Raw genomic sequence first — 14,816 nt, forward strand, 5'->3', positions numbered from 1 at the left:
TATACGAGTGGTAATCAAAAAGGAAAATATGTGCAGTAAACCGTTTTGGGGGGGTGGGTGGGGATCATTTCTGGTGATAAGCTAAGACCTTTTACAGGGGCCAGTTACGAGTTCCATTTGTACACTCAAGAGTTATTATGGGGGTCCTTGAAATGAAAAAGTTTGAGAACCACTGACGTACAGTATTACTGTAGATGTAGGCTACGTGTCTGGTCTTGTTTACGCTGTACTGTGAGAACGGATGGTGTACATAGTGTACTTTGACTTTCTGAGACATCTTTGAAAGGGTAATTTTTTTTGTTCTTTCCTTTTATTTAAAATGTACCTTATTTTTTTATATTACTAGTGTTTGTATTTGCCTGGCCACTGAAATTATTGAATTTCCCGACCCCTGAGGGATATTTTCTTGATTAGAAGTAGGCGATTAGGTGTGAGTCGTGTTTACAGTGTCCACTAATACCACAGTACAGTACACAAAAATGTTTTTGTCTTAATGGTTCCTAGATTATTTACAGGCAACGTGTAAATAAAGTACCCCCCACAAAGCCTAAACGATGTCTTGATGTTACTATTGTGTGTCTCTTTGAGAATTCACTTATCTTTGTTTTTTGTGCTGTAATGGAAACGAGTCATATCAGAGTGGTAAAGCGGTGTCTGTATAGTGTACAAAACGACTCTCCTTGTCTGACTGTTTTTGGTCGGGTTGTGTCTCCTGAGGAATCTGTGTGGTTATTTTGTGGAGTAGTTGCGTAGGAGGAAGGAACAGTGTAATATTGGAATTCACTGTTAGAACAAGCTAACTACCTGCTGGGTACGACTGACAGATTAAAACAGTGGCTTCCAGCATGATTAGAAAGGCCCATACACGCTATGTGTGCGTGCTTGTGAGCGTTTTCTCACTCCTACTTTCCATTAACCATTTAACCGAACCCTAGCGTCCCTATTCCGGGGCGAACATTCCGTGAAAATATCAGATCTACAAACACACAAAATAGACTGGGTTTTCAAACAAAGAATAGCAAAAATAGCTGATCTACAAGCTCACGTGTCGCATAGAATAGATATTTATTTAAATCTCTTTACATTTGTTGAAAACAAAACACACGCACACATTCTTTGGACATTTTGGAAAAGATTTTAACTTTTCATTTTTTTACTTGTAATAACATCCCCAAAATAGGGATACCATGGTAATAGTGGTTAATCTACGTGTGACCTCCTGTAATGACTGTCAACAGCCACGCAGGCTCATTGTTGTGTGTGTGTGTGTGTGTGTGTGTGTGTGTGTGTGTGTGTGTGTGTGTGTGTGTGTGTGTGTGTGTGTGTGTGTGTGTGTGTGTGTGTGTGTGTGTGTGTGTGTGTGTGTGTGTGTGTGTGTGTGTGTGTGATTCGTGTCATGAGTGTTGTAATGATTTTTTGTATATGCCTCTCTCATCGTGAGTACCGTATGCGTAACAGCCAGCTGAATTATACTCCATCGCATGCAAAGCATTGTTAACTTGAAAGTCCGTTATTTTCGTACAACGATACAAATGTTTCTCCACTGAAATGGCAAGATTTGTGTTGATTTATTGTGTATGTATGTGTGTGTGTGTGTAGGTGCAATGGTAGGGCCAGTGCAGATTGTGACCTGGGCCTAACGACAACATATCAGCGACATTTATGAAGCTTTCAAGACCTTTTGGTGAGTGTAACACACGCGCGCGCACACACACACACACACACACACACACACACACACACACACTCACACTCACACTCACACTCACACACACAATTTGTTCATTCCGTACCTAAAAGCTCTTCCTTTTTTCTGTTTCTGTTCTCCTCGTTGACATTGCATTTTCTTTTGGTGCAGTCAGTCTCTGTTCAGTGCGTGACGGAGGAGAGCTCGATTAGTCGAAGTGAAACCAATAGACTTCCTCTAGATGGGATTGATGCTGACTAACAACTGGTGCTGATTCAGCATGAGGGCATGAACTATGTCATACAATTAGTCACACACAGTCACATGTGTGGTACACGCATACGCACGCACGCGCACATATATACACACACGGTGCACACATGCATGTAATACTCATTGAAGCACACACGTTCACATATAGCCTACATGATCATACGCGCACATAACAAGTCTGGGCCCCAGTTACCCATCTACAGTCTGTGCAGTTTTGATCTTGTTATTGCAGTACATGCTGTACTTGACATGAATCATATTTCAAACCGCAAATCGACGTACTGTAATTTGCCTCCAGTTTGCACACAATTGCAGCTAATTAGAAAGCTACGCCCTTCACACACTTACTTAATCTATCAATTTCAACCCACATACACACACATAGAGTCCACAGTCTTTGAAATCTAGCTCTGTGTCCTAAACACGGATCCTGTGCACAGATAACCCACTTCCCATTCTTGTAAAGTTTTCTATACACAACCCTATGTGTGCGTGTGTGCGTGTTTGTGTCTCCAGGGGGAATAGAAGGAGAATGTGTATGTTCCTAGCCTCACTTACAAAAACTGTAGCTTGCCATCAATAGCCTCCCATATCTCTACCAGATCACTCACACACGCAAACAAATGTATGCCTGCAGTGCTGCTGATAAGGCGCCTAAGAGAAAGCAACTGCACTACTCTTGCCCCCAATCACGCACACACACAGGCGAAATTTAAGGAAAATCATCAAAACACGTGAGGTTCAACAGCAATGAAAAGTGACCATGTACAGGTTGCATTATATTAAAAACACAACAGACTTGTTGATCATCAGGGAGGCTTCCTTTATGGCAGCCATCTACAACATACAATGCTTGCCTCAGCATTGTTATTTCGCTCACACAGGAAATTGTGGGTGCCTCTTGCTGAAACTGAACACAATTTCAACCCTGGTTTCACACTTTCTGCCATGTTCAGTAGGTAAGAGAATTGATACCCGGGACTACAGTCCATGTTGTGTTGTCTTTGTGTCCTGTGACGTTTGTGTCCTGTGGGTTGTTACTGGATCTCAAGGATCCAGGACAAGGATAGCCCTAGACCCTTGTGATCAAAATGGTTGGCCTGTAAGTTAAACCATTAGCAAGCCCTGTCTAAAGCCATTAGGACCAACTGCATGCATGCCTGACAACTGGCGTTATGCTATATTAACCTGGCAGTAATAATATTATGGCTGCAATACCTCATGCTTGGGGTTATTAGTGAAATCTAGCCAACTAGCCTAAAGCCTGATTTATGCTTTGTCACACGGCAGCACAACGCGTGTCACCAAGTTTTTGGTCTGGTCACAGCTTGTGTTATGCAATATTTTCACGCCAGTTATGAAATATTACATAATATTAACTGACCCAGTTAATGTTACCAATAGGCAATTTATTTTTGCCAATGGGTTCCCAGATTGCCAATAGCCTAACTGATGACAGAGAGAGAGACAGAAAATTGTCCCTGGTTGTTATCAAGCTGGGTGTAACCATTTCAGAAACCTGACACCATGCTGGCTGTGGCAGGTTATTACTTTGTATAAAGCTATGCTTGGCATTAGAGTAGACACAGCCTGGCAAAGAACAGAGGTGACAATAACGTCAAGGTTGACACAATGTACGATTCAGCAACGGTCTGCTGTGCACTCCATCAGTTGCACGCAGCAAAAACACAGCAACAATAACAAGTTAGCATGATAGACAGATGGGTAGATATTGTGACCTGTTGTGATTTGTATTTGAATGCATTCATTTGACAGGTCCATTTCACAAACGGTTCATCTGCCATTGTGGTTGTTTACATAAGTGGTTCTCAACGTGGGGCCCCTGAACCCCTAGGGGAGGTCCCCAGCTAAATGATTGATAGTTATTCAATCGCCACGTCAATTCTTTCAAGGGGACAATAAAGTGCATTTGTTGTTGTTTGTTAAAATATTAAAGGACACTTACAGGTCTGTAACTTTGAGAATGTTCAAAATAAAAAGTTTTAGAATCGCTGCATTATCAGCTATAATAAATTACTATCAGTTGGTGGTACTATGTGACGTGTCATGATAGCAGCATTTTGGCTACATGAAACTAGTCAAAACTGTTTCATCTTAAAGCACCTAAACTGCGCGCAACCTTTCAGTTAATTGCTGGGGCTGATATATTGCAACTCTGATGGAATTCTTTGGCATACTTGTACAACCACGCTGCTATTGAAACGTTTCACGTGAAACACCAGACTTAGAGTTTCTAGCGTTCGTTGGGGATCTTTCCTCTGTCCGGCTGTCGGGCTGTGGTGTTGATTCTGTCCTCTCCATTCCTCTCCATACTAAATCACAGCGACAGCAAGATAATCAACTGGGTGTGTGTACATTACAGTACATGTTTTTATCTCCACCGGACCTAACCCTGTTCATCTCAGGTAAACACAAACGTAACATACCAGTTGGTCTTGATTGTGTGTCTGTGTGGGTGTTTTTATGTGTATTCGTCTGCACAGACATTTTTACACAGAGTTAAGTTGGCTAACACTCAGATATTTCTCTGTGTGTTTGCACGTGCGCCCATGTGTACATAGTACACACAACAGAGTGCGCTTATTAGAGGACGAGACAGAGAGGGACTGTGTCTGTCCATTAGCTGGAGTGCAGTATTGCTAACAGTGTTAATGACATTACTGGAACACTGCCAGCTCCCTTCTCTATACCGTCACCCTAGATACGCACGCACGCGTGCGTGTGTGCGTACGTGCGTGCCTGCGTGCGTGCGTGCGTGCGCGCGTGCGTGCGCGCGCGTGTGTGTGTGTGTGTGTGTGTGTTTGCTGTTTTGTGTGCTGGCTGTAGTGGTCTTTCAAGGGATATTTGTTTGGGTCTACTATGCTTTGAGTCTCATCACATCATAAAAAAACAACATCAACAACAACATTCACTGACACTCCCAAATAATAAGTAATGATGACTTATATAATATAAAGAGGTTGGGCTTCTGGGGCAAAATCCTCCCTATAATTAAAGTAAAATTGCTCCCAGTCATACAGAATGTCAACAGGGTATCAAATTCTTACTGGAGTTACACAGAGTCCCCCATGCGCACACTTGTCTAAAGTGTGTACCAATGTACTGACAAACATATAAACATTAACCCGTTAAGTAATTGCATTTCTATGGATGGTAAACAGTGGAGAGAGAGAGAGGAAAGATGAAAGAGCGTGGTAGAACGAGAATGGGAGACGGTTAAAAGAGAACATGTGACAAAGAATCACAAGCGTTCCCCCGATAACTTCACACTATGCAGAGCTTAGTGTACATGCAGAGTGATACTAGTCTGGCATGGAAGTAAGTCAGTCTACTTTAATGGAGTGTAATACTGGTCTTGGCTGCTTATTGATTTGTTGATTTGTTATTTTTAAGATTTGGGGCATTTTATCCTTTTTATTTTCAGATAGGTCAGTGTAGCAGAGGGACAAGAAACCAAGGCCAGAGAGAGGAGAGCTTGCTAGACAAGAGCGGTCGGATGCGAACCCGGGTCCTCGTGTTCACACTGAGCATAATGGGTAGAGCCACCAGTTTTTACTTTTGACAATGATGAAATATGCTTTTTACTTCTCGCTTTGACAATAAAATAAAAAGCGGTGAATAACACCGGTGGTACCATTAGCCACAGTGAAGAAGGAGGAGAGACGGATGACAGCGAGACCGAAAAAAGGGGGAGAGAGAACAGTTATTGAGGTGAGCGGGAGAAACATGGAGATAGAGAAGGGGAGGAATGGAGAAGAGCAAATTAGTTAAGTATGAGGTCTCTATTCTTAGAAGGCATATATTATTAAGGACATCCTTACTGAAGTTGTAGGTGAATAATATGTCTTATATAATATAAGTGCGTTGCTCGTTTCTAGAAAAGGGAGACCTTTGTTAATGCCACAGCACAGGGGAAATTCAGTTCCAGCTTCACCCAGCAGATGGCTGCTCAGATGGTCATGCTAATAGACATAAAAAGCTTCCTCCAAACTCAACACTCGGATTTGTGAACTAAATCGGATTTTACTGCAGTCTAAACAGGGTCCCAGAGACATAGTCAGTTTGTGTGCTTCTTGGGGCTGTGCAAACAGACGTTTGTTTGCAGCTTGGGATAAGATTGGTTCAGAACAAAGACTGGACTGACAGAAATGCTACTTGGATTGGATAAAAGTATTTTGGTATGACAATATGCATTTTAGATGTAACCGTACAGGCCTACTGGATCCATAATTCCATATATGGCATTTGTTACAAACCTAGCCGCTTGAAATTCGGTGGAAATTTCAGGGAGTTGTGATGATTTTAATAGTGGAGAGACTGCCTGCTTCAGTGGACTTAAATGCATTAAAAGGCTCGGCTTCCACTTCCAATATGGCGGCCGCTCCAATTAACTGCAGCGGCCAATGAGGTATCTAGGTTTCCATATCTATGGTCATGATGGTCTCTCTCTGGCTCTTGGGCGGAGCTGTTAGGGTTAAATGCTTGATCCGGGACACTTCAACACATAGACATGGGTGGGCCTGGATGCAAACCGGTGACCTTCTAAGTACCAGATGGCCTCTCTACCCAATCAGCTATGATTGTATTGTACTCTAAGTAATATGGCCTTTGCTTTTCCTCTTTATGCAGACATAAATAAATACATTTAAGTATGCTTGTGTCTGCCACTTGTATGTCGTGCCCAGAGCTAAATATACGTAATACAGTCATCTGATATTGGCTTTGATAACCGTCTACCACTAGAGCCCCAACCAGCCAGCCAACATCTCACGTGCATGGCAGAAATCCAGGCCAAAAGGTGGGGCTAGGACAGGGGGCCACACTGTAGTAGCTTGGGAGATAGTTTTGCATTTCTACACTGAGAGCGAACCAAGATTGTAAATCACTTTATATTGTAGTAGTATAACTATGTTAACTAATGTTAATGTTAACTGTTGACATTATGTGTCTGTCAATAGACTGTGAAATGGAAATTTCAACTGATTACTTTATGACACTCGCATGTTTAAAAGTTGTGTACATTAACCCATTTTGGGCAGGAACCCCTATTTGTAACTATACATATCACTTTCAAGACAGGAACCCCTTTTGGGGTTCCTGTCTTGAAAGTGAAAGTTGCTATGTACAGTATATAGCAACATATATTTTTTTACATTTTTGAATACATATTTGAAGTTTTTCAGAAAAGAAAAAGAATAGAATCGGCCTCAGGTCTAACTGGCTGAAAAGAAGGAAATTTGCAGACAAACAGTCTACGGTACACATTTTTGATACGTTTTTTTAAGTTTGAAACATGCAGAGAAGGAAAGACACATGAGCTAGCCTCTGTGTCTCTGCCAACACGGTGCATTTCATATAAACATAACACTTTGTTTCTGTGGGTACGTGTCTCTGCATGTCTGTGTGTGTGTGTGTGCCCCTGTTTGTCTGTATGTATGTTTTATTACAAGGTATATTTTACAAAGTAGTGGGTACAACAGCGTTGCATTGATATCTGTATTATAACTGGGTCACAGTGATGGTGGCGAGTCATAAACCACACACACACACACACACACACACACACACACACACACACACACACACACACACACACACACACACACACACTACACAATGGATAAATTAACATTAAGGAATTTACTGTGTAGGCGGTATAGTCTGTACCACAGGGGATATCTCTCTCTCACTCGCTCTCTCAGCTCGCTCCCTCCCTCCCCCTCTCTCTCTCTCCCTCCCCCTCTCTCTCTCTCCCTCCCCCTCTCTCTCTCTCTCTCTTTCTCTCTCTCTCTCTCTCTCTCTCTCAGCTCTCTCTCTCTCTCTCTCAGCTCCCTCCCTAACTGTGGGCGTAGACCCAGAGGTTGAAGAGAGAGGGACTCATGTAGTCCCATGGTTCTAAGGTATTGGTCCCAACGGGTCAAAGCGTCAGGGGTTTTGTAAGGGGGTTGACGGTAATGAGACTCTTGTATGAAAGTAGGCCAAGGCTGTTGTCAGCAGCTTGTGTGAACCTCATTGCGTGTAGATTTAAACAAATCTACCTGTGTAACATACATAGGTAGTCGTATAGAGATCTCCATATATGGGCATAAAAGGGACACAGACAAACAAATGGTTACGTACTCTGACAATTGGTACTGCATAACCGGAGGGGCATGCGTTTCCAACTTTCATCGTTACCCGAGTAGTAGTAGTAGTAGTAATAGTAATATAATAACACATTTTAAAAAAGTCGCTAGCTAGCCCACTGCATAATCTTTTGACAAACAAAACAAAAAAATACCAGAAGTATGTCGATATCAGGAAGATTTGTGCTGGTGAAGGGGGTTACGGAATGCTGCTCAGAACCCTTTATCCATGCAGGCAACAAATCATGAAGGCCATTTCCATCTATTTGTCTGGAGTCTACGAGACTTGCGTGTTTGTGAAAAGGACAGCGTGTGCTAGCTCTGGTCACATGCTGTTTTAGAATGAGTGCCTATGAAAATTATATGTTTGGACATCCTGGTGGCTGGTGCCTCAGCCTGTTGGTACACACACATACCGCACCATGCCACGGCAATGCCATGAATGATGATTATACAATGAGCCAGTGATGATTACATGTCAGTATGCTGGTGTGGAGAGGAGCCTATGAGAAACACATGTTGGCATGCTAGTTTAAATGAGAGCCCAAGTAATTGTGATGGACATGGGTTGACTTCCTCTTTTCATATAGATTCAGAGATGCGCGTGCATGCGTCATATTATAGCAATTTAGTTGTTGTTGGAGTATTTGTCACTAACAGTGACAAACAGAGGACTGTTTTCATGTATGTGTTGATGTACAGTGACTCACTGTACATCTGTACATACATGAAAACAGTCCTCTGCATTTACCCATCCTAACAATTAGGAGCTGTGCGCCCTATTTATACAGCGCCCTGTGAGCAGTTAGGGGTTAAGCGTCTTCCTCAGGGACACTTCAACACATAGACTGGAAGGGTCGGGGGGCAAACAACCAGTGACCTTCTGACTGCCAGACAGCCTCTCTATCGGTTCAGCTACGGCCGCCCGTAGCTGAACCGTAGCTGAATGAGCATGCACATACATGCATGCTTGCATGTGTTGTGCTTGGCCTCTTAAGGTCAATCAGGGTGTCAGTGGAAGCATGTGGGTAATCTAACCTCATTGTTGCAAATCCAGACAAATCTCCAGTACATTTCTAGGTTGGCTTGCTTGGTACTCCACTATATACTGTAGCTTAGGGTACACAGTAGTACACACTCCTTTAAGCCACATATTTTGCAGGAAGTCAACAGTAACAAAACTGGTTTCGGATTAGGTTGAGTTGAGAAACCGTAAGTAATCATGAAAACACAGACTCTGTCTTTCAAGCCGTTTGTCCACCGTTGCAGGATTTATTTGTGTGCTTACTGAAGACTGCTCAATATAGATTTGGTATTGTGTTACACAGTTGGCAGGAGATAAGAACGCTAACGGAGTTGCCCAGATAGTTCCATTGCACAAGCTATTCTAAAGGTATATTGTGTAATCTATGTAGGCTAGTTAGCCAGCTCTGTAGTTAGCCAGCCCAGAAGCTCTCTAAATATAAACATTAGGATGACGAGGCTATTGCTGGCTGCTAATCTGACTGACACCAAAGCACCACAAGTCCACAACATGAAGTGTGTCTTCTCTTCTCTTCTCCCTTTGTAAATATTGTATTGTTCTGATCTGTTCTGTTCTCTAAAACTTGTCGGGCCTTAAGAGAGAGATCTAAAAGAGAAAAAAAGGAATACTTTGAATATATTATTAATATGATCATTTGTAAAAGTCAGGTTTAATTTTCTTTTAACGTGAGCCTCCAGGTTAGTGTAACGGGTTAGGTATGATAGAAATAGGGGCTAGGGATGCATGTAAGTCAATTGGAGGTCCTCTCAAATATAGAAATACAAAACCTGTGTATGTGTGTGTTTTTTTTGTGTGTAAACAGCTGGTATGTTACATCATCATTCATCCACATACCAGGCCAGCCGGTATGTTATGACTCATATAAGCCCGTATGTATTGTTGTCAGAGCGTTGTCATTGGCTGTAGCACACGTTGAACCACATGTGGGTCCCACTGCACTGCAGCACTGCAGCTCCATAAAGCACATAAACACATCCCCTCTGTCAGTCAGTCTGTCAAGCCTGATTTATACTTTACGTTGCGCATGATCATCATGTCTCACAATGCCGCGACCGCGTTGTGAACTTGTAGATCGGCCATTTTCGGTACGAGACACCAGGGCAACTAAGTATAAATCAGGTGTCAGTCTCTCTCTCTCTCGCTAAGTCTCTGTTTTTATTCGCCTCTCTGCTGGTGTCATTCTGAATGTAAATCCAATTGTATACTTACATCTTTATGTTTTGAGAGTCGGTTATTTTCGCCGAACGACACTTTCGTACGACATGGTATAAATGAGGCTTTACTCGCTCTGTTCTGTTTCTCACGCTCCCTATCTCTCTCATTTGCCTAGGCTGGAAATATTATTCTCATGAAGAAATATAGTCAACTCAAAGGGAACAGTGGGACATTCATATGTGTGCATGCAGTGTGCCTTGTAATTATCTTGTTATTTTTTCTTTGAATATTTGACCGTACATTGTAATTATCCACACATACACTGTGTGTGTGTGTGTGTGTGTGTGTGTGTGTGTGTGTGTGTGTGTGTGTGTGTGTGTGTGTGTGTGTGTGTGTGTGTGTGTGTGTGTGTGTGTGTGTGTGTGTGTGTGTGTGTGTGTGTGTGTGTGTGTGTGTGTGTGTGTGTGTGTGTGTGTGTGTGTAAATGGTGCATTTATATAGCGCTTTTATCCAAAGCGCTTTACATTGATTGTGCCATTCACCCATTCACACACACATTCACACACCGATGGCGGAGGAAACCATGCAAGGCACCAACCTGCTCATCGGGAGCAATTAGGGGTTCAGCGTCTTGCTCAAGGACACTTCGACAGTAACTCTGGGGGAGCGCCCCAGCCCGGGGCGTGTGCAGCTGTGCACGCGCGTGTGTGAGAGGGGCTAGCTTGATGATGCAGAATGTTAATGATCAGTTTTTTTTCTACATTCTTGCTCCTTAGATGTTTAACTTACCAATCTCCTGGCCCTGGGAAGTATCTTATATCTTGCATTGTGGGGAGTTGAACGCATACACTGGTATAAACTGAGCCAAACTGATCAAAATGCAATAGAAGAATCTCTCTCTCTCTCTTGCTATTTGTCTCTCTCTCTCACGCACACTCACAAACACGCGCACACACACGGTATGTAAACTTGATCCTGACTGAGACCTTCTGTCTCGTAATCTATATCCACCTCTATATGGGTCAGCACCGCATGCATGTGCGTGTGTGCATGTCTGTTTGTGACACCAAAATCCATGTACAGATACAGCACGATGAAAAAAGTAACAACAACACCCCCCTCCCCCCACACACACACACACACACACACACACACACACACACACACACACACACACACACACACACACACACACACACCCTCTCTGCTTCTTTGTACGTTGTCTTCTTTCACTACCTTAATCTCACTCGTCTATCTTCACCTGAAATACAGAGTAGTAACAGTGAGATAGACAGACTGGCCGAGACAAAGAGACAGCCTGACGCCAAGTAATATGACGGTATCTCCAGTCGCTTAGGGCCAATACTGTTCTCTCCAGTCGCTCAGGGAAAATACTGGTCTCTCCGGTCGCTTAGGCACAATACTGGTCATTAGCTTTTTTTTCTCCTCAGGGTTCTTCCACTGGAATGTTGCCATGGAACGTGAATAATGTAGATTTACAGTAATTGCAGGTAAAGCAAAAAACTGCCAATCAATATTACCCCCCGTGGGCATGTTCCCACGTTATAAATAGCAATACACCTGGGGGGTGAAGAATTTAGGAATTTAGCCTGACCCTAATGGGATAGAGAGTTGTTTTGTATGAGAATTCTTTTGTGCCACCTGCGTTTTGCAAGCCAACCCAAATAGTCTGTTCCGTTTTAAGGCCTGTGTCAGCGTGACAGGTAATCTGGTCTGAGACACAGGAATAAACACTCACTGAAATAGACAAGGGGTGTGTGTGTGTGTGTGTGTGTGTGTGTGTGTGTGTGTGTGTGTGTGTGTGTGTGTGTGTGTGTGTGTGTGTGTGTGTGTGTGTGTGTGTGTGTGTGTGTGTGTGTGTGTGTGTGTGTGTGTGTGTGTGTGTGTGTGTGTGTGTGTGTGTGTGTGTGTGTGTGTGCGTGCGTGCGTGCGTAAACTAGTAAGTAAGTGAACTAGTATTTCAACTCTGACAGTGTCAAAATGTACACTTGCATGTCCGTTTTTTTTTTAAACTCTCAGGATTAAACTGCTTTGCATTTCTGTGTGCCACTGAGACATGGGAGACGAGAGCCTCTTAATTTGTCCCTGACCTTGAACTTCACTGGTATCTTCTTTCCCTCCCTCCTTCCAGCCTTGCTTTTATCTCACCTTCCCTGTGCCCTCCCTCCCTGTTCGTGTTTAATCTCTCCATTTTCCTCTATTAACTGCTTTTATTTCTCTCATTCCCAGTCTCCGCTGGTTCTCCCTCTTTTACTCGCCATCGCCCTTTTTCTCTCTCAAACTCTTTTCTTACACTGCCTCCTTATCCCCTCTTCTGCCCCCCATTAGTTCAACCATCTCTCGTTACCTTTTTTTATCCCGGGTAGCAGAGACATACTGACAATTAAAATCAACAATAAATAAACTCATGCAATTTCTTTTTTAGCACTATATGTTGAAGTGATGGCGAACTACAGTACATAGGGAACAGCTGCAAGTCAGTGTATCTTTCCCACGTTTACAGACAAAGACAGATGGTTCCAAGTTGTGGAGGCGTGCTTGATCTATCAAGCCAAACAATGAGACGACCTCAAACTAGGACACATCACTTGTCACAACAGATAAATCCAAAATGTTACTGTAAATGTATTATCTTCTCCCTTTTTCCCTAATTCCCTCCCTCTATCCGTCCACCCCACTCTCTCCGTCACCCCTCTATCCCCCTACCTCGCTCTTCCATCTCTCTCTCTCCCTCTCTGGCTATATACCATCTACCGGTCCTCTCTCCTTGCACTTATCTTCATTTTCTGTCTTGGTTCTCACGTGAGCGTTGTTTATGTTGCCTCCTAGCTCAGGTGTAACTCAATATTGACTTGTCTCAAGTTACACACACACACACACACACACACACACACACACACACACACACACACACACACACACACACACACACACACACACACACACACACACACACACACACACACACACACACACACACACACACACACACACCGTGAGTGAGGCAATAGGCTGCGTGTTGTGTTGTGTTGTACTGTATGTATTTAGAGCTACAATCAGATAGCTTTCACAGCTTTGTGCGTGTTTGTGTTTGTGTTTGCTTGATGGAAGGAGAATGACAGATATACCGGCCAGATAGCACTATCTGATGAGAGAAAGACAGAGAGAGGGGGGGCGGGGTGGATAGTGGTACAGTATCATCATTGTTTTTTATTTTCTCAGCCTTTTTCCCCCACTTTGACCTTGTTTTTATTCTATCCTTAAAATGATGGACTCACTCTTATGTGCACACACACGCGTGCGCTGGCGTAAGCACCGACACACACACACACACACACAACCGCACGTAAACAAACATCAAATACACAACCCAAAATATGCACATCTGAAGTACAGATGGATGCACACACACACACACACACACACACACACACACACACACACACACACACACACACACACACACACACACACACACACACACACACACACACACACAGGCACACACAGGCACACACAGGCACACCCACTTTCGTCTACACAAGGGGTGATCAAACCTTTTGCAGCAATCACCCTCAAGTTAATTGTTTGACAGCTGCCAATAGCCATGTTTTTAATAATTAAAAGCTGAAGAAAGGAATAAAGTTACATAAATGAACAGATATTTAATCACACAAACCTAAATAATTCCTAGATTTTATGTCATGTTGTCAATAGGGTGTAGTGGGAAAACAGAGGTGCTCAGAGTTGTGACAACAGGGACAAAAAACTAATATTATGCATTGATTGGCTTAACGCTTTGGTATCTGTGCACTCAAAAAGACTAAGTGACAAAAAATGGCACACCAAATCCTGCTCTTTACAAAAATGCATGTACAATCCTGTAACACCAAAATCCATGTAACAGAAACCACTAAACATCATATGATTATCAGTAAATTCAGTTTAAAAAACGAGAAATTACTCGATGCAATTGGAATCCGAATCATCTTTAATAGGTTTTAATGTTTTCCCCCATTTAGATTCTGTGACCCACGGCCCACAGTTTGTGCACCACTTCTTTACACACATACTGTACATAGCTACACGCTAACCCACACGCAGACAAAAATACATCTGAAACCTGGTTTTCAGCGGTTGAACTACATGGGGCTAATGCAAGAATACACAAACAGGCTGAAACTGTGATATATCATCATCAGACCTGATGAACCCAAGTGCTCTTCATGTTTATTCCCACAGAAAACCAAATCTAAACATTTTGTATATTTTGGTCATGTTGGACTTGCATTTGTCTGTGTCTGCTGCTAGTAGACCAGCAAAAGTGTTATTTAGGCCAACTCTGAAAGTCTAAAAGACACTGGGGATACTGTGTACAAGTGGCGGTAGCGTGTCCATGCAAGAGAGACATGCGACATTAGAGTGGAAAATGCTGTGTGCGTTTTTCTTGAGCGGGTGGGATAGGGGGGTGCTGTTATGTAATCTGCCG

General features: G+C 43.0%; 1 protein-coding gene across 1 annotated transcript in view; it reads left to right on the forward strand.

Moving 5' to 3' along the window:
• Nucleotides 1–14,816, forward strand: part of LOC311061128 (solute carrier family 45 member 4-like) — a 55,042-nt gene that overhangs the window by 2,512 nt on the left and 37,714 nt on the right. Inside the window, exon 2 of the mRNA XM_084079673.1 lies at nucleotides 1,600–1,684. The gene's annotated coding sequence lies outside the window, so the exon portion shown is untranslated. The remainder of the gene's footprint in view (nucleotides 1–1,599; nucleotides 1,685–14,816) is intronic.

This window comes from Gymnoscopelus microlampas (genome assembly GCF_963454915.1).
Source record: "Gymnoscopelus microlampas genome assembly, chromosome: 15".
NCBI lineage: Eukaryota > Metazoa > Chordata > Actinopteri > Myctophiformes > Myctophidae > Gymnoscopelus > Gymnoscopelus microlampas.